This window comes from Perna viridis, chromosome 9 (genome assembly GCF_037379345.1).
Source record: "Perna viridis isolate PV_CMFRI_1.1 ecotype Kerala chromosome 9, ASM3737934v1, whole genome shotgun sequence".
NCBI classification, from domain to species: Eukaryota; Metazoa; Mollusca; class Bivalvia; order Mytilida; family Mytilidae; genus Perna; species Perna viridis.
The window spans coordinates 37,799,298-37,818,214 of NC_142453.1; the positions used below are offsets into that span (position 1 = coordinate 37,799,298).

At 33.4% G+C, this 18,917-nt stretch overlaps 1 long non-coding RNA gene across 2 annotated transcripts; it reads right to left on the reverse strand.

Moving 5' to 3' along the window:
* Positions 1-3,287: 3,287 nt before the first annotated feature.
* On the reverse strand, positions 3,288-8,751 carry LOC148608275 (uncharacterized). Of its 2 annotated transcripts, XR_015915125.1 has the most exons (3): positions 8,478-8,751; positions 7,102-7,190; positions 3,288-6,586 (listed from the first exon to the last, which is right to left on the reverse strand). It is a non-coding gene; the product is annotated as an uncharacterized LOC148608275 (long non-coding RNA). The 2 variants fall into 2 exon arrangements; XR_015915126.1 differs by lacking the exon at positions 7,102-7,190.
* Positions 8,752-18,917: the final 10,166 nt, after the last annotated feature.

Below are 18,917 nucleotides of genomic sequence, written 5' to 3' on the forward strand. Positions count from 1 at the left end.
CAGACACCAACGACGACGACAGGGTGATGTCATTATACGATTGAAGAATAAAAATGCGGTGGCCACTAATTCTTTTAATTTAATATCAGAAAAAATCTTTTTTTCACCAACTCATGATCATTATACTATTTTTTTTTTTTGCTCAAGAAATGTGAAACACAATCTTACGAAATTCACGGTCATTTACTAGAGTCAAATATCTCCTAACCATGTTTGGTGAGATATTTTTTTTCACCGAAGTTTGAAAGTATCCTCAACCAACATAATCTAAAACAGTAAATATGATTAGTAATAAAAATATCTTTTCATTTCGGCGAATTACGTATACATATATTAGTACAAATTAAAGTATACACCCTGTAACCTGCTTTATCTATAATGGAACCGGTGTCATGCTTATCTATGTATGTTTGTAGAACAAGGTTCGTCAGTAATGAATCTCTAGAACGCTCTAAATACAATATAGTGTGTGCATCAAACACTAGCATCCGCTCATTAGAACGTTCTAAATAAACGATAATATTCAGTAAGTCTGAGGTTAGAAGATCTCCCTTGAATACATATATTGCACTTAGCCCATTAGCTTAGAATGTTCAGACATTTGCCCCAGTCCTTTCTAACGGACTTACAATTTAGGTTCAATATGTATCTCTTTAAGGATGTAGACCTAAGGTAAGGGACATCACTCTTGAAATAAGTGATATGTTTGTATATATTAAATTTCACCAATGCCTCTCAAACATTCATTTGAAAAAGAATGAAATCACTCCAAGTTACTTTGATGCTTACATATGACTGATATAAAATGCTGAATACAAACGTTCAAATGATTTGTTAGACTTATGTCCCTTATCTTAGGTCTACCTCCTTAAATCAATACAAATAGTGGATTTTGCGTGCTTACACACTGACAAAGACTTAATATACACTCGATCCCTGACTTATACCATATATTTTCAAAACATGTTTCAAAATATGCATGTACCTCTCAAAATATGGTCGTTTTTAAATCGTCAAGTTTTAACAAACTCCCGAATAAGTGGTCATCGATTAAAATAATAGAAATGTTGCAATAGAACAAGGAAAATATAGGAAACATATGAGCATCACTCTATTTTTTACTTGTACATTTATCATATGAATTAAAATGATTCTTGGATTACAAAGAAACATATCCCACGAGTAGTAATGAACACCTTATACACACCAATAAATAAAAAATGGACGGGAACAGTGGTGAAAATCACGCAACACAAAAATCAACTAAGTCAGTCCCAGCGTGATCGAAGTCAGTCCAAGCGTGATCGAAGTCAGTCCCAGTTCGATCGAAGCTCTGAACTGACAAACTTAACAAGTACTATATATCTTAAAAAAAGATGGCCGACACATTTTCTCGCTTTGTTCATTCCAAATTTATATTGTGAACTGGATGAACACTGTGTTTAGTAATTCACTGAATCACTTAATTAATTGCTTAAATAAGTATGCTATTTTCAATTATTCAATATATTAAAGATTATAATTCAATGTATCAACACGATTGAAAATATTTCGGACAAAAATGCCCCTACTGGAGCATAGAATTTCACGGTAGCTATCACTTTTGTCCAATGAAATGCGATGTTGTAAGCTCAATCAGTTATGTTGCCATGGTTAAACATCATAGGTATCACGTGATGTCAAAGCGAACTCAATACTGACTGCGTCGGAATGAAACCAATCTAGTTTTAGTTGTTAATTGACTAATCTTTTCTAACAGCCTGACCTTACCATGTATTTGACGTGGTATAGGCAAGCATACTCCGGTTTGCTTTTGTGTGATTTTGAGGGATTTTTTTCATATATTGCCACAAAACACAACCTTATCATGTTTTTACCCCATGCTTGTAGGTTTACTGTGACAATACGCATTAGCATGAAATATTTTTGTAGACAGCCACCTGAGACTGACACTTGGTTTACATTAAAGGTGGTAACATCGTTTCTGTAAAGAGTATAATAAGCCCTGGTAGCATATACTTACAGACCTCTACAATAAACCTCTGACTCATTTCCATGTTTTACTTCTCTTCAACAGCAAGGATCCTTAAACTTCAATGTCAAAATAAAATGGTTCGTAGAACACATGTTGATACAGCCACTGAATTTGAACCATGAACAGCAGAGGTAAGTATGGATACAGCATTGAAACTTCATACAGCTGCGACGAACTATTTGACACTGGATAAGACAGTAAAAAAATGGACCGAAATCAAAATGGCAATCTTTCCCTCCTAATTCAGAAATGGTTTCAGTCACAACCCCAGATTCAATCACAGTCTTCCTTTAGTTGTATTGCACTTTTGTGAATCAAATTGATCCGTTCACTCATGGTCAAGTTACGGCATATTCGGACACAATGAAAATGGCTTTTTCGGCCCCTAATTCTCATACGGTTCATGCCAAACCCTCCCCCCCCCCAAAAAAAAAAAAAAAAAGAAAGAAAAAAAAAAATCCGAGTCTTCCTTTTGTGGTATGGCACCTTATGGTACAATTTCAAAGATACATTCACGTGGTGATTTCTTTAAGAATTTGCTATTTATATTAAGGTATACAAAGGTGCATTTGTTGCATTGTCTCCTCCTTTTTCTATTATACTTAACTTTCATTTTCGAACATAATGAAAATGCTTGAATCTGACCGCTTTGGCCCTCAATTCCTGAACTCGTCAAGTCATAAACCTAAAAATCAAACCGAGCCTCCTTTTTGTGGTTTAGGATCTTGTCGTCCAATTTCATCAAAATGTATACACTTCTTCTCCAATTATTGTCCAAATACTAAATTTCGGACGATGACAGTATAATGCCATTATAGGGCGACAATATTACTTGGGGTGGTGAAGAAGCTGTATTTCAAGCCAAACTTTACTGCTACTTGAGTAGTGTTGTAATTTAATAATGTTTTGCCAGCCTTGTTTCTGTTGTTTTGTTTTGCTATAATTTTTTTACCATCAATTTATTGGTATTTGGATGTTACTTTTAGTAGCTTTCTAAATAACACTAGACAACTGTGTACACTGACTGATCTCAGTAGTTTCAACCTATCTTTTTTGCGTTTTGTGACACCCTGTATTAGATTGCATTGAAAGTCAAGACTTCTAAGCTTTACAGAACACTAATCTTATAAACGTACTGAACAACAGAACAGTTTTTAAGTGTATTGGCATTGCACATTGATTCAAGGTTTCAGGTATGGTTTGTTCAAGCATCTAGTAACCTGAAAGGTCATGAAACATACATAAAAGTATAAACTATCAAATCATCTTTTTTATTATTTCAAAGTTTTCATTCTCTCACTTCTATAAATATATGAGCAGCAACAAAATTATAATCTAAAAATAAATAACGCATAAAACATTGGCACCAAGTATCCAAAAAAACATGACAAAAAATATAAACGCTGTCGTGTTCGAACCCGTAACATTACGGCATATACGTTCTTCATATAATTACATAAAAATAGCCAAAAAAGAAATACTAATGTTTGTGATACTTGTATATGATACAGTGAAACCGGATATGAAACAAAATGAAGAATATTAGAAATATGTTTCCTCGTGCAGTTTCTGTTAATACAAACGTCTGTCTTGTAATATATGTCCAAAAGAGTTGCTTCAGGCATATTTTTGTACAAATAGATACCCTAATGTGAACTAGCTTTCTAATATCAAAAGTATCAGTAACAAAGTTTCAAGCAGTAATGAGTACTAAAATGTAGTTAACCGGTATCAACTCATAGTATGGCATGCTGGGTCGACACAGGCACTGTATAAACCGCACCTATGGCATGTTGGGCCGACACAGGTATTGCATAAACCGCATCCATGACATGCTAGGACAACACATGTACTGTATAAACCGCACCAATGGCATGTTGGGTTGACAGTTACTCTATAGACCGTGCTCATGGTTTGTTGGGTCGACACATGTACTGTGCCCATGGTTTGTTGGGTCGACACAAATACCTAACGATTGAACCTTATACTTAGTGCAGGGAAATAGCTTCTTCCTGTGAATTTTGTTTTTTTTTATTGATACTGACTTCAAAATCGTTACTGGAACCCGTAATTGTATTGTTCTTTAGTCGATATATCCCAAGCAACTTTATTAGTACATACAAGATAATTTTTGATTAACCTGTTGAAGGAAATAAATAATACGGATACACAAAACTAGGGCTTCCTTCTATTTAATGCCTTGTGGCTTTAACCTACATGTATGATCTTCAATAAAATAACAAGCCTCAAAAGTTCTCTATAAGAACTAACACTGTAACCGGTTTGGTATAAATTCAAAGAAGGTCATGTTAACCACTACTGTGTACCTTTCATTCTACTCTATGTGCTTTATATTCATATCATTTTAGATAATTCGGAGGGATTCTAAAAAGTACATCGTTTTGTTGTACACGGTAAATTACAATACCTGTGTCGTTTCTCCTAACTACAAACTAAATATTCAACAAACAATTATTAATTTTGGCTTGTAATTTCATTCACGCATAAATTTACAAAACAATCACCACACCTTACTGTCGCTGAGACAAAACAATGCTGGTTCTTACCCTGTCAAATTAACTCATTTAATGTATAGACAATCTGTAGGTAAGTATTGGATTAAAAAACATGGTTTTACTAAGACCCAAAAATAGACATGCTATAAATATCACATTCAAAACTAATTCAAGACAAAGTACATGTTTAAAGTCAAGAATATGTTTCGCTTATTTTGTTGTATAAAACTTAAAAAATAATATAACAAGAAGGGACTTTCATTTTTAACAATCAATTCGAGGACATCATTCTGCAGCCAATGTCAGTTAACAATCAATTAGAGTACACCGTTTTGAAGTACACAGCCATCAATTCGAGAACACCATTTTGCCGTACGCAGTCATTGTAAGATAACAATCAATTCGAGCACACCACAGTGATTGGATTGAAATTTTGAGAATGAGCCATTATTTAAGATCTTCAGAATTCCAACAGACCATTCGTAAAAGTTCTTTTTATTGTAAAAACATCCGATTTTAATGGGACATTTTCAGCTGGAATGTGATAAATGACACATGGTTCTCTCTATTCACAATCACTACACCGTTTATTTAGATAACACACCGCTTGGTTGTAGGCAACCAATGTCAACTCTGACCTTACATATTTAAATACAAACACATAATAAAAGCTAGATAACTCAAGAATGATTTACCCAGTTTTGGTTGTGTTCAATACCAACGTTTTTAATTACTGTAAAAAGATAACAGACGTCCAATTCTCGTATCCTTATAGCCACATATAATATTTATTATTCACTCAAAAATTCATTTGATTATAAAGATAAATAATAGGTTAAATGCTGACTCAAATGTTCGGAAAAAAGCACCAACGCAATCCTGACCTACAGCTAATTAAAATATTCATGGGTCAAAGTGTTTCACAACATTTCCATTTTAAAACGGAAATCTTTATACTTTGAATAAGAGGACGGTCACTTATTTCGAAAGGGACTAGGGTTCGTAATTCTATGTCTGAAAAAGTTCATAAAAATATCCAAATTGGTTGAATATTAATTTTCTGAATCATAAAATTTCGTAAACAAATATTTTGATCTGATCAAATAGCTCAGCTCCAAACCCTTCAAAAACAAACAAAAAATGTGCAACATATCAACTAATACATGATGTATACATTTGCAACATTTAATGAATGTAAGATTATCACTCGGTCTGTTACACATTTGTATTTACGCAAAATCAATGAAAAATCACACAAAAAATTGTAAATATTACAAATACATTGTAAAATAGCACTGAATAAACTTCAGTACAAAACACATGTTATAGAATGAAAGTGCATTATAAGTGAATATTGTTTTTCTTTCATTTTAAGACATATCATTTTTCACCAATAATCTATGTCTGAGCAAAATTAGGAACTGAGATCATCAAGGAATCAATGTAACAATTGATTTGGGAAAAGTATGGGTTTTTACAGTGCATTAAAAGATATAGGCACTTCAGTAAACAGAATAGAAATATAACAGTTATTGATACATTGCATAAACCCGCATTCCTTTGTCATGTTAATATGTTTCAATAAATGATGACATTCTATTTATGCATAATGCATATACTTTTCCAACACAGCTTGCGGTATCTTCCTCGTGAAAAAGATGATGGAGATGATATTAAAAGGAATGCCACAATAAGAATTTAAAATCGATCAAAAAACAAGGTGATCAATATCTGGAATTATGTCAACACGTCATGGAAACCCCCTTCTCATCTCCGAGTGATCTGGAAAACCCTGCAAACAAAAGAGGTGGAAATTCCGTTACTTGCGCCATTTCCAGCGATGAAACTTATGATTGCCATGGTTACTACGACTTCCGGTCTCTCCGAACACCAATATATCCATTAGAGTTAAGAATTTCCCGTCTTATAATGCAATTATAGCCATAATGAACTAGCGTCACCAACACAGACTTTATTTGTCTTTGTCTCTATAGGTCATAGGTCATTTATCACAAAATAGCATCCAACTACCACACTGAAAGCAAACATATTTCAAACTGTTAAAAATTCTGTATGCATAATTCATTGGAAGGAACGTGAACAAACATAAAGTTTATATTTATATAACTATGGTTATAATTATTTAACGTTCTGTTATGTGTCAATTATTGTTTCAATCATATATCATGTCATATGTGTCATTGCCCCTTGTGGATCTTTAATCGGAAAATGAAGAAAAACATTGCTTATGTAGAAAAAACTCTGAAAATCAATAGCGGAGTGCCCCACTCTTTTCGGCCTGTTAGTCCCCCTCTCCCACTTTTCGGAGTTTCTGGATCTGCCAATGTATCAAACAACATACAATAGTGATTTTAAAATTGATAACATTGTCAGAATTATAGAAGACTGCAATGATGCGTCTCGAAATGTATGAAAGATGGTCCAATCCAGATATTAATAAAAGGGGTTCCAAGCTACCATTTGCTCATTTTGTCCAAATTTTTCACAAAGTATGAAAATTAAGATTTTACAATAAAAAAGGGGTCCAACCTTCTAACCCTCAGAGTCCATCCCCTGGATCCACTTCTATTGCTGGTGGTAGGAGAGGTTGTTGTCCTACTTTTTTCCAACAATAAACACTATAAGATTGAACATTGTATGAATTGTATGAATGGTTTGAACAACAAATGTACGAATATCTGAACATATATAAAAAAGTACAAACTTCCAATATTAAATCAGCTGTCACAAGCAAGGGTAGAAATACACAACTTCTACTCTCCCACCCCCTTTTTCTCGACTCAATTCGCTCGGCATTAAATTCTATTTACGCCCGTCCTAACCTAAAATCCTGGATCTGCGCTGCACTCGAAAACATAAAGCCTATGCCTGTATCACATGGTTCTATAGGAATTCAAGATTTTGGTAGAATTCCAAAAAATGAAACCGTGGGAAAGAATCTTATATAGAAAGAGTCAAGGTCATGATTTACTACAGTCAGTAGCACGTGTATCCATAACAAAGAAATATATTTTTTAAACGTTCGTAATACATAGAATAACTATTTGACGCATTCTGTGTGATATGATCCAAGCTAATCTTGGCGACAGGTGCTTCGATCCAAAGTACAAGATATCAAGTTATCATTGTGACACATAACATATTTAGACACTTCTGAAAGATGTTTATTTAAAATATGGACTTTGAATCTTGAATATAATAAATAGCACGTGATTAAATTTGGAACTAAATGAGGCACGTTGAGTGGACCCGGTCACAGGGACTTGCTCCCACTATTGTATAGGTAATATACTATTGGGGATGCATATTTGATAGTGGGAGCAAGCCCCTGTGTCTGGTTAATGATAATATAACGTACTCGAAGGTCTACATGGAAGTAGGACCCCTGGCTAGGAATCTGGTTATACATTAGCTACTCTGGCACACAAAAAGGGTACCTTTAATTCAATTTTGATGAAAGTTCAAAAGCGAAAATACAGAATGCATTGCCATTGGTATAGTAGTGGGTGAAATGGTTTAGGAAAGAACAGTGAACGATGGTTTTATGATGCATGTAACCAGGACAAGAAACCATAGAATTTGGAAAAGGGGTAAAGAAAAACAGGGGATCCAAGTTTTTTGGTCAACAAATTACCCAACAAAGAAAGGTTACAACATTAAGAATCCGTCAATGAATCCTACATACAACATACAGGTTTTATTTCAGAAACGTACGGCTTCTAATTTGTTCATACATGTATGTACTCTAAAAAAGTCAAAATTCTACATTCGACCGAATCTCTTAGTTATATTGTCTTGTTAGTATGAAGTAATATTTTAAAGGTAAGTATCACTGAACAGTTTTAAATGTGTATATCCTTAAAAGTTTATTACAGTACTTGAATGGGTACTTAATATTGTCTTACCTGTAGTTTTAGACTAGATTTCCAACCAAATAGCATGCACAATCTGTACACATAAAGACAAAATTCTTACTAATTTCGTACATAAACTGTCATTCGCACGGAATGGGGTACGGAATTTGAATTGCGTATTACCATAATGTTCGTTCATTTCATCACCTATAACACGAAAAGATCTACCAACATACTCCGGTGTAATATTTTGGGTACTATCTTCCATTGTTTACGGCCATTTCTACCTTCACGTGCACTTAGCTTTGTTTCCAAGTTCGCAACTGTCAGATTCGCTACTTTCCCGCGTGTTTCTACAACCATAACATCATTTGCATATAAAAACAAACAAAGGCACGTGTTCGAATAGACAAATTTGATAATATGCGTCATTCTCTTTCTATTTATAATGATTCGTCATTATCGTAACCATAGAGATAAACAGAACATGCTCAATGCATGAAAGAAATCAGCTGTTGTGTCGCATGTCTATTCTATTTTTACTTCGTTATAATATGATGCAATATTTATATTTTGTAACCCAGACTTATATTGACCCAGATCTATACCATATTTACAACTTATTTAAGGCAGATATTTTAATACTTTATGAGATGAGTCACTGAAGGTTAGAAGAGAACTGCATTTCACTTGCAGTTTATTAGAACAAAGAAAAGATTACCGTCACGAACGGTTGGAAGCGTGCCAATATGTCAACTGTAATCATGTACACTTACTTCATAGGGTCCCGTCTTTGGGGCAACGGCCGGACTTAAAATCATTGAAACATTAAGCTTCTGTATGATTCATAGATTACTGTAGAAAATGCTATCTTAAAGGTTCAAAGATTAATTTAAAAGTGACGGATCCAAAAAAGGGGGGGTGCTGGGGTTTTCATCCCTTTTTATTGGAAAATTTGTCATTTTCATGTGTAAAATTGATAAAAAAAAATATGGCAAATAATGTCCTAGCACCCCCTTTTTCTGAGGAACTTCTTCTTTTCAAAGTGTCTGGATCCGACCCTGATTTGTAGCATATATGTTAGATAATTGGTGATTATAAAAATCGAACACCCCGAGCTGGGACTAGGAGTCGGTACATCGACAGTGTAGACTTACAGAACTGGTTAGATATTAATAACAAACACCAACTTAATTCTTAAAGATTAAAATATGAAGATGTTATTACCATAAACCCGTGGTTTCCAAAGCGGTGCTGATCGCAAATAAGGTTGATAAGTGATAAGAAATTTGAAAATAGATCTGAGGTGAGTTAACAACATTGTTATATTCGATTAAATATAAAAGTATGAATTATTGAGCTACGTGTACATCATCTCCCAGCTGAAAGGCAAATGTTAAACTTTCAATGGTTTGATATATGCTGTAAGTTGATAAGGCGTGTGTGTAATTCATTTTTGTCTGGACATTACAGTAATCTTGGTCATTTTAGACTATTTTTTATATCATTCGAGATAAACGTATTCTAACGCTATTTATTCATGGGGTCAATGTATGATGGTATGGACAGAAACTGTCAAAGACTTTAACTATTTGGGAGCACTATTAACAAAAACGGGTAATTTCAAAAAGGCCATAAAAACACAGGCTGACAAGGGGACAAAAGCCATGTACGAAATATTAAAGAAGGACAAATTTTATGGACTAACGATTACCTGTCAGATCTTTTCGACAAAGTTGTTAAGCCTATTTTTTATATGGTTCTAAAATCTGGGTTTTTACCAATTTATATATGTTAGGAAAAGTTCATTTGAAGTTTTGTAAACTATTACTGAATCTTAAATTTTTCACGCCATTGTGTTTTATATATAGAGAACTTGGTCGCTTTCCATTTTCTGTAGATGTTAAACAGAGAATGGTGCCATTTTGGTCAAAACCTATTGCTGGCAATCAGTGTAAAATCTCATGTATTTCTTATAAACTGATGCTGAATATGTATATGAGGCGAAATGTAAACTTTAAGTTTAACTTTAGCAGGGTATTAAAGAAACATTAGATGAGTATGGGCTATCAAATATTTGGTTAACGCAAACTGTTTTGAACATTGAATGGTTAAAATGCGAAGTTAAGTATGTCTTACTGATCAATACAGACAATCTTGGCACGAAAGTACCACAATGGTGCGAAAACTAAATTATAGGATTTAGAAAGAAACTCTTAGTTTTGAAGAATATTTTAAAACTCTCGATGAGGAAAACTCTTTAATATTATGTAGATTTAGAACAGTTAACCATAGATTACCAAAAGGACCAGGTCGTTGGCAAAAAACCAGAAAAGAAAATAGTTTTTGTTATCTATTTAACTTAGAAATAGGGGACGAATACCATTTTATTATGAAATATACATCCCTTGCAACAGAGAGAAAACTATATATCAACAAGGAGCTTATAAAGGGCCCATGTATTTTAGGTTTTAGGGCAATAATGTCAACAAAAGATAAAAAAGGTCAGACTAATTTGTGTAAATTTATTAAAATTATAAACAAAAGAGTGAGTCCTCCTGACAACTTCATCAATACTGTAATGTGCCTAACTTGTCTGTAAATAGTTTTGTATAGCATGTATTGTATATATGTTATGTGTCTCTGCATCAAATATGTGGTTTATGATAATAAAGATTGTTGTATGTAGCTAGTAAAGTCTCTGTAATGACTAAGTGTTGTTCCGTTTTTCTCCATCCTTCATACAGTTTATACATACATGCATATATAATTTCATGGCAATTTTGCTGTACATTTTGCTTTATATTAAATAATTATGACGAGATGATTTTTTTAATCACTGTTGTTTCATGGAATTTCCCCATACATATTGTTCTAAAAATGTTTTACTTGAATACCTGGTTCAAGCAGTTGGAGATAGATTGGCTGGTTCCAATGTGCATGGTGTAACCCAATTAGCATGTTGTTTATATGTATAACTTTGTTTGGGACATTTTGATCATTTAAAGCTAGCTTATGTATTTTATTTTCCTTTTCTTTTGGCCAGACATGTAATATTCAACTATAATTTAGAAGTCATTAGTATTTTAATCACAATAAAAAAACATATAAAAATCTGGTCTATCCTGCTAAATAACGTGCGAATATACGTTCAGAACCAAAACGACTCAGAAATAACAATAATATGCACCTATTATTGATCTACAACAATGCAAATCATAGTAAAAAAGAGTTAGGTTCATGTGTCTTGTTTTTAAACATAGCTATAACTTGTCATTGTATTTCATATCGAAAATGATAAAAATTAACCATATTTGCGACACATTTTGTGCTCTTAACAGCTTTAGACTACCACATCAACCGTATTAAAAGCAACACATTCTCGGCTTAGGTGATTTCATAAATTGTTGTTTATTTCTAAATAACTACAAACCTATAATAGCTAATGTTTCTATGAGTTGTTTTTACAAAGAGGATACAAATATAAAGTCATTTTTGTGTTTCGACTTGCCCGTTTACAATAAAAAACAAAATTTGTGGAAAGTTCAGATGAAAAAAAAAAGGAATATTGTTTTACTATAAACTAGAAATTCTCTCAATCTGCAAGAATTATTTCAAGTATTTGGACCACTTGCGAATGAGGAAACCTTTAAATGAGGGAATGGTGTAAGGTTTACTTGAAAAACAGTAAACCACTTTTCCCTATGATTCATTTCTGTACTCCACGTGTCTATTTTCGTGAACTTGCTTATATCATCCGTATTAATTTGCGATCAGCACCGCCCTGGAAGCCACGGTTTACCCGGGTGATTTGTGATAGGGTAATAATTTGGAAAGAGTGAATAACCAAAATATTATCACGAATGCCGAAAAACGCCTAGATTTAACGAATGTACGGAACTTGTTCCGCGCAAGTATTTTATTTTGTGTGTGTGTGTGTGTGTACTGCCTTAATTTTCTTATCTTTAATTTGTACATGTGATTGTACTTTATTATATTGTCTACATTGCGTATGTGGATTATCTGTGTTACTTTTTTCACATTTCGGTTATTCCTTATGTCATGAGGCTTGAAATACCAATTATATAATTATGCAAATATCGATATTCTGTACACGTGGTTAAACTAACCTTTCATCAGCAACATTAAAATCATATGTATAGGATGATCTAAATCCAAAATTAACTGCATACAAGAAGTACGCAAAACAAAAACAATCGAAATAGGAAGCGAAATCCATCACCGGAAGGTTCTACCATGTGCAATATATGGTATGAAGCCGCAGTCTTTTAGGTACTTTGAATATTGTACGTAGTACTGCAAAATTTTGATAAATGTGATGAATAAAATCTGATATAACTCGGGGTCAGACTAATCTAAATTCTGGATTGGTGAATACCCTCGGGGACCCTATTTTCATCAGCAGTGGCGTCGACCCAGTGGTTATTTAACACACACACACACACACACACACACACACACACACACACTACCATTCAAATATTTTGCAAATTTCAATATGCTATACACGTGATCTTATGCATCAGCAGCATTAGAATCAAATATATTGGAAGATTTAAATCCAAAATTAATTGTATACAAGAAGTGTTCAAAACCAAAAACAATCAAAATAGGAAGCCCAATCTATCACCGAGAGGTTCTACCATGTGCAATACAAGGAATACAGCCTCAGTCTTTAAGGTATTTTGAAACTATTGTGATTAATATGATAAGTAAAACCTGATATAATTCAGGGCATAAATGCCTGACTATACTGGGTTAATTTGACTATTAAATTGTCCTTTTGCTTTACTACTTCAGTATTTTCTAGATGTTGAGATCTCGGTGACAATAGGTTGTCTAAAGTGATAAATTTTGTCTACAAAATTGACTTAACATACCAGATTAAATAGCCTGACTCGGCTTTAGTCAAACATTTTAATCAATGCGGTGAAGAAGCTACATAATCTTTTCACATCTTAATGACGTAAATCAATTTTGTATAATTTTATGGTTAGTTGACTCAAAAAAGAATTTGGCGTTTTTTTCCCTAGCTAGTAAGGAATGTAAAAAATATCAAAATTTCAAATGTACATTTACTTCAATGCTAAAATTGTATAGGTTATATTATTTCAGAACCCTACATTATCTATTTTATTTATTGAGTATTTAACGTTTTCTGGTGTTGTTTTCATAACAGCTGTTCATCAATCGGAAGGATCATCGATTAAATCAGATAAGTGTTCCTATCACGAGAATTGTCGTTTGATTGACATGTCTAATTGTTATCACAATAGTTGATATCCGTGGAGTTCCTGTATTATATAACATGGAATTTCCGTAGGGCACGTGTCAATCTCCTCAGCAACATTGTTACAATGTTTCTGCATTTTATATGTGCTATGATATTATTGTTCAATTACATTTAACGATATTTATGATTATGGTCAATATTTTCAATTTGAAGTAAAACCCAGGTTTCCATTTTACCCAAAATTTTATGTGTAGTTTCATGCAGGTTATAGGTGTTCCATTCAGTTCTCTGTGTAAATTTTTTAATCAATATCGCAAAACTATTTGTGAAGCTGCACTCATTCCCTGTGTATTTAATTCAGTTTTCTATGCGTTTTTATAATTATTCGTTTTGTTTGTTTGTTTGTTTTCTGTTTTATGTGTGTTTAATTAATTTTTTGTGTTGTTTCAAATTTCTTGGAAAGTTTTTCACTCAACTGATTTAGTCGGTTATATATTGGAGGTTATACATGTTGTCTTTAAATTGTCCTCGTCCTTGGATGAGTATTTATGATCAGAACATTTTAATATCGTTATAGATTTTTGTGGTTGTCATTGAAGTTTCCTCAAGTACTATACAAATGAATTTACTAATATATACATACTAGAAAGTTATTTTATTGTCTATTCATTGTTGCGGTTGTTGTTTATGGCTTGTATCGTGTATATATTTATGATCAAGCATCCAATTATCCAACGGAAAATAAGACATAATTCTTTCTTGACCTGAAATTCAATTTTCCTTCATTTTAAGCCGGTCATTAAAAAAAAATCATGCGACTTTTTAACCACCAAGCGATGATTAAATTTTTTGCGAGAGTTTTCTCGCCATTTTACATTTCCGAATTTTCTATAGATTTTATAGGAGAAATCAATTCTCCTTTAGCCTATTTTTGATTTAATTATTTCGTCACCCACTATGGTGACATTAAGTTTTTATCATGAAAATGTTAATTTTACCATCTCAGGTGGAGAAATAATTTAAACTACTCATTACTAAAGGAGAATCTATATTTCCGCTCACCTTTGGAAATTACCGGATTAACAACCTACAGAACTTTACTAGTTGCAGTGGTGTAGCTCCTTAGGAATACGTGTATCAGAGCAAGTTAAAGGGGTTGGGTCATAAGATTCACTAGAGTATTTTCTCAATTATACTTATTTACTACACTATCATACGAAGATTACATTTCATTTCCTTTGAAATCTTCCAGAATATGTCATTTTTTGGCATGATTTTTGTTGCTGTGGTCAAGACATACACAACAAAGAACATACAGTAACTAAAATCAAACATACAAAGTAACAAAAGCAAGTGAGCAACTCGGACGCCACTAAAAACTGGGAGCATGGACCAGGTGCACCGGTAGGGTAATCGTCCTCTGCTTTTCTAGAAACACCCGCCGAGTTGCTCATAAAAAGTCAAGACCGGGGTAGACAAACGAGGAAAGGAAAACTATGACCCGCTGAATAAATCAGTTTTCATGGTGCAGATGGATACACCATAACGATCCACGAGTTCATGATGACGACCATAAAACTTCTGTAGTGATGACTTCAATCTTGTAGCAACATAACCCTGTTCCAGAAGCCTATTTGTTAGAGTTCTAGCGCGACACAAAAAGTCTGCGTAGTTTCGGCAAGCTAATGCATAACGTATGAGTTGTGATATGAACGCTCCATACGCAGGTGCTGAAGGGATGTTGCCACAGATGAAAGGAAAGTTGACAATTTTGAATGAAAAGTCATCACGTTTGTAGTAAAGTTTGGTCAGTAGTTTTCCTTTACCATCGATTTCTAAGTGTAGGTCAAGATATGAGGCTCACTTCACAGTGTCTGTAGTATCCTTTATCTCAGGTTCTTTGGGGGTAGATGCGATGTATCAAATCTCCGAAATTTGGATTGTTTAAAGATAATACGTCATCTATATAGCGGAAACTGAGGATCTAGCCAAACGATATTCATTCTTTAAAAATATACAGAGTCGTAAAATGAAGGACATGCAGATACACCAATGAAGCAAGCAAACAATAAACAAATAATGAAAAACAGCAAAAACGCCTGGGGCGAATAATAGTAAAAAAAAAGAAATCGAAAAAGTGTTTGTGAAAATGTTAGGACTTTGATCTGGAGCAGGCTTCTGATACAATAATCTAAAGCACGTTTCAATCGTTGTTTCATAAACAGAATCATGGTTTAAAACAATCGGAAATCTGTTTCTCAATAACACGCGTTTTTTTAAATGAATCTGAAAAATGATTATGTTTTATCAAATTGTTTCGCCGTTTCTTTTCAGCAAAATAGAAATATGTTATTTGAAATTTGGAAAACATGAAGGAGAGACGTTTCACGTGTTTCGACCCTTTAAAGATAGATCACATCTATTACGCAGAACATCCTTCACTTTTGTTGCTTTTATGTAGTTTTTTTTTTTGGTTATTTTATGTTCTTTGTTTTGTGTGTCTGTTTTCTATGTCTGGTCTTTGTTTCTGCATTACATTCTTTTGATTCCCTAAGAATCTTTGTTCCTGTCCTTTTACATATTTATTTCAATGCCAATTTGGTTAGTAATGATGAAAATTTGAAAAAAAAAGATTTATCATAAAAGAAATGATGAAATTTAAAAAAAAGATTATTATAAAAGAATTCATTACATAAAAATAAGTTGACAAAATTGCAAATATTTATTTTTTAAAGTCTCTTTCAAGGGGGAGATAATTAGCAGGACAGTGTTCAATAGGGAAGTAATGCGAGTTTTATGTTTTTTTAATATCAAAAGAAAAAATGTTCGGTGACCACCAATATTTGGAATTTGGAAGAATGTCAGATAATTGTTCTTTATACAATTTTTAAAGACATTTTATTAACCAGTTTGTTTTTAATTATTTGCGAAATAAAGAAAATTCCTAACAGAGTATGTTTTAAAATGTTCAAACAAATCGCCTACATCAAGTTTGGTGACGTATGTGTTTTATAAATCGTACATTGGAAACATCCACATAATTTAAGAAAAGTGATAAAATTCATAAAGTACTAGATATGATCTACGTTGAATAAACGTTGATGCAACATAATGTTTCAGATTCACGTAAATGCACCCTTTGATTCCGTTTTGTTTTTAATTAACTTAAGGTGAGTTATTATTTGTTAGTAAACAAATGGTTAAGAAACAGGTCACAGGTTGGAACATAGTGACAACATTCCACTAAACATAGTGACAAATTTACATTGTTTAATGTGTTTCATTTTGTAAACCTTTATTTGTCAGAGTGAAAACATTTAAGGCTTGTTTTATTTTAGGTTTATAATATGTTTTAGCCAAGAGTTATACTCAAGTATACCATGCCATTACATGACTTTAACGAATATGATTCTTAGAGTCCTCCACGCTCCATAAATTGAAATTATAACTTTAAAGTTCTTATGGATGCCGTCGAGGACTATGCAAGAAAATGGATAAAACGAGAACAAGAAGACATTGATTCTCTGTCAGAGTGGTTAAAAGCCGTGAGGTCTTTAATTTTGAAACGAATGCAAGTTTTAAATAGCTCAATGAGTGCCAAGGCTACATAAGTTTTCAAAGACTCCGATGTGGCAAAAACATTGTCTACTATACATGACAAATATGTTGTCGTACCAGCAGACAAAGCCCAAAACAACATTGTTTTTGTCTGCAAAACGTTTTATATCCAATGTTTATTATCAGAGGTAGACGTAGAAAGTAATAGCAGTGATAAGACCTACACTGTTACCACTCTCTCCAAAGAAGAGATTGTGGAAAACCAAAACTCTGTGCTATCCTCTTTTGGTCTCTCTACCAAGGACGATGATTGTGATTGACCGTCTATGTACTGGATTCCTAAATTTCACAAGAATCCATACAAACAACGTTTTATAGCTGGATCTGCAAAATGTACCACCAAACCTCTTTCAAAACTTTTAACTTCTATACTCACAACTGTCAAAGAGGGTCTACAGTCCTACCACAACACTTGTTACTCCCGTAGTGGTATTAATTCAATGTGGATCCTGAAAAATTCGAAAGATCTTTTGGAGAAAATCAGTTCAAGTCTATTATATGAATATAATAGCATTAAAACCTATAATTTTTCAACACTGTATACTTCTATTCCACATACTCAGTTAAAATCCCGACTTAAAAACATTATACATCGTTGTTTTTCCAAAAAAGATGGTACACCTAGATACAAATATATAGTTGGTGGTAGAGATTCCTCATACTTTGTAAGAAATAATTCCAAATCATCTTCCAAATATAAAGAGATGTTTACAAAATGCTGGAATTTTTAATTGACAACATATTTGTCCAGTGTGGTGGACGTGTTTTTCAACAAACAGTCGGCATTCCAATGGAAACAAATTGTGCTCCTTTACTTGCTGACCTATTCCTTCACTCTTATGAGGCTGACTTTATAGCTGATCTGATCAGAAAGAAAGAATATCGTTTGACTAGATCCTTCAATCTCAGTTTCCTCTATATAGATGACGTATTATCTTTAAACAATCGTATTTTCGGGGATTTGATACATCGCATCTACCCAAAAGAACTTGAGATAAAGGATACTACAGACACTGTGAAGTCAGCCTCATATCTTGACCTACACTTAGAAATCGATGGTAAAGGAAAACTACTGATCAAACTTTACAACAAACGTGATGACTTTTCATTCAAAATTGTCAACTTTCCTTTCATCTGTGGCAACATCCCTTCGGCCGGCTTCTGCGTAAGGAGTGTTCATATCACAACTCATACGTTATGCCTTAGCTTGCCGAAACTACGCAGACTTTTTGTATCGCGCTAGAACTCTAACAAATAGGCTTCTGGAACAGGATTATGTTGCTACAAGATTGAAGTCATCACTACAGAAGTTTTATCGTCGTTATCATGAACTCGTGGATCGTTATGGTGTATCCATCAGCAGCATGAAAACTGATTTATTCAAAGGGTCATAGTTTTCTTTCCCTCGTTTGTCTACCCCGGACTTGATTTTTTTATGAGCAACTCGGCGGGTGTTTCTAGAAAAGCAGAGGACCCTTACCTTACCGGTGCACCTGGTCCATGCTCCCAGTTTTTAGTGGAGTCCGAGTTGCTCATTTAGTTTTGTTACTTTGTATGTATGATTTTAGTTACTTTATGTTCTTTGTTGTGTATGTCTGTTTTCCATGTCTGGTCTTTGT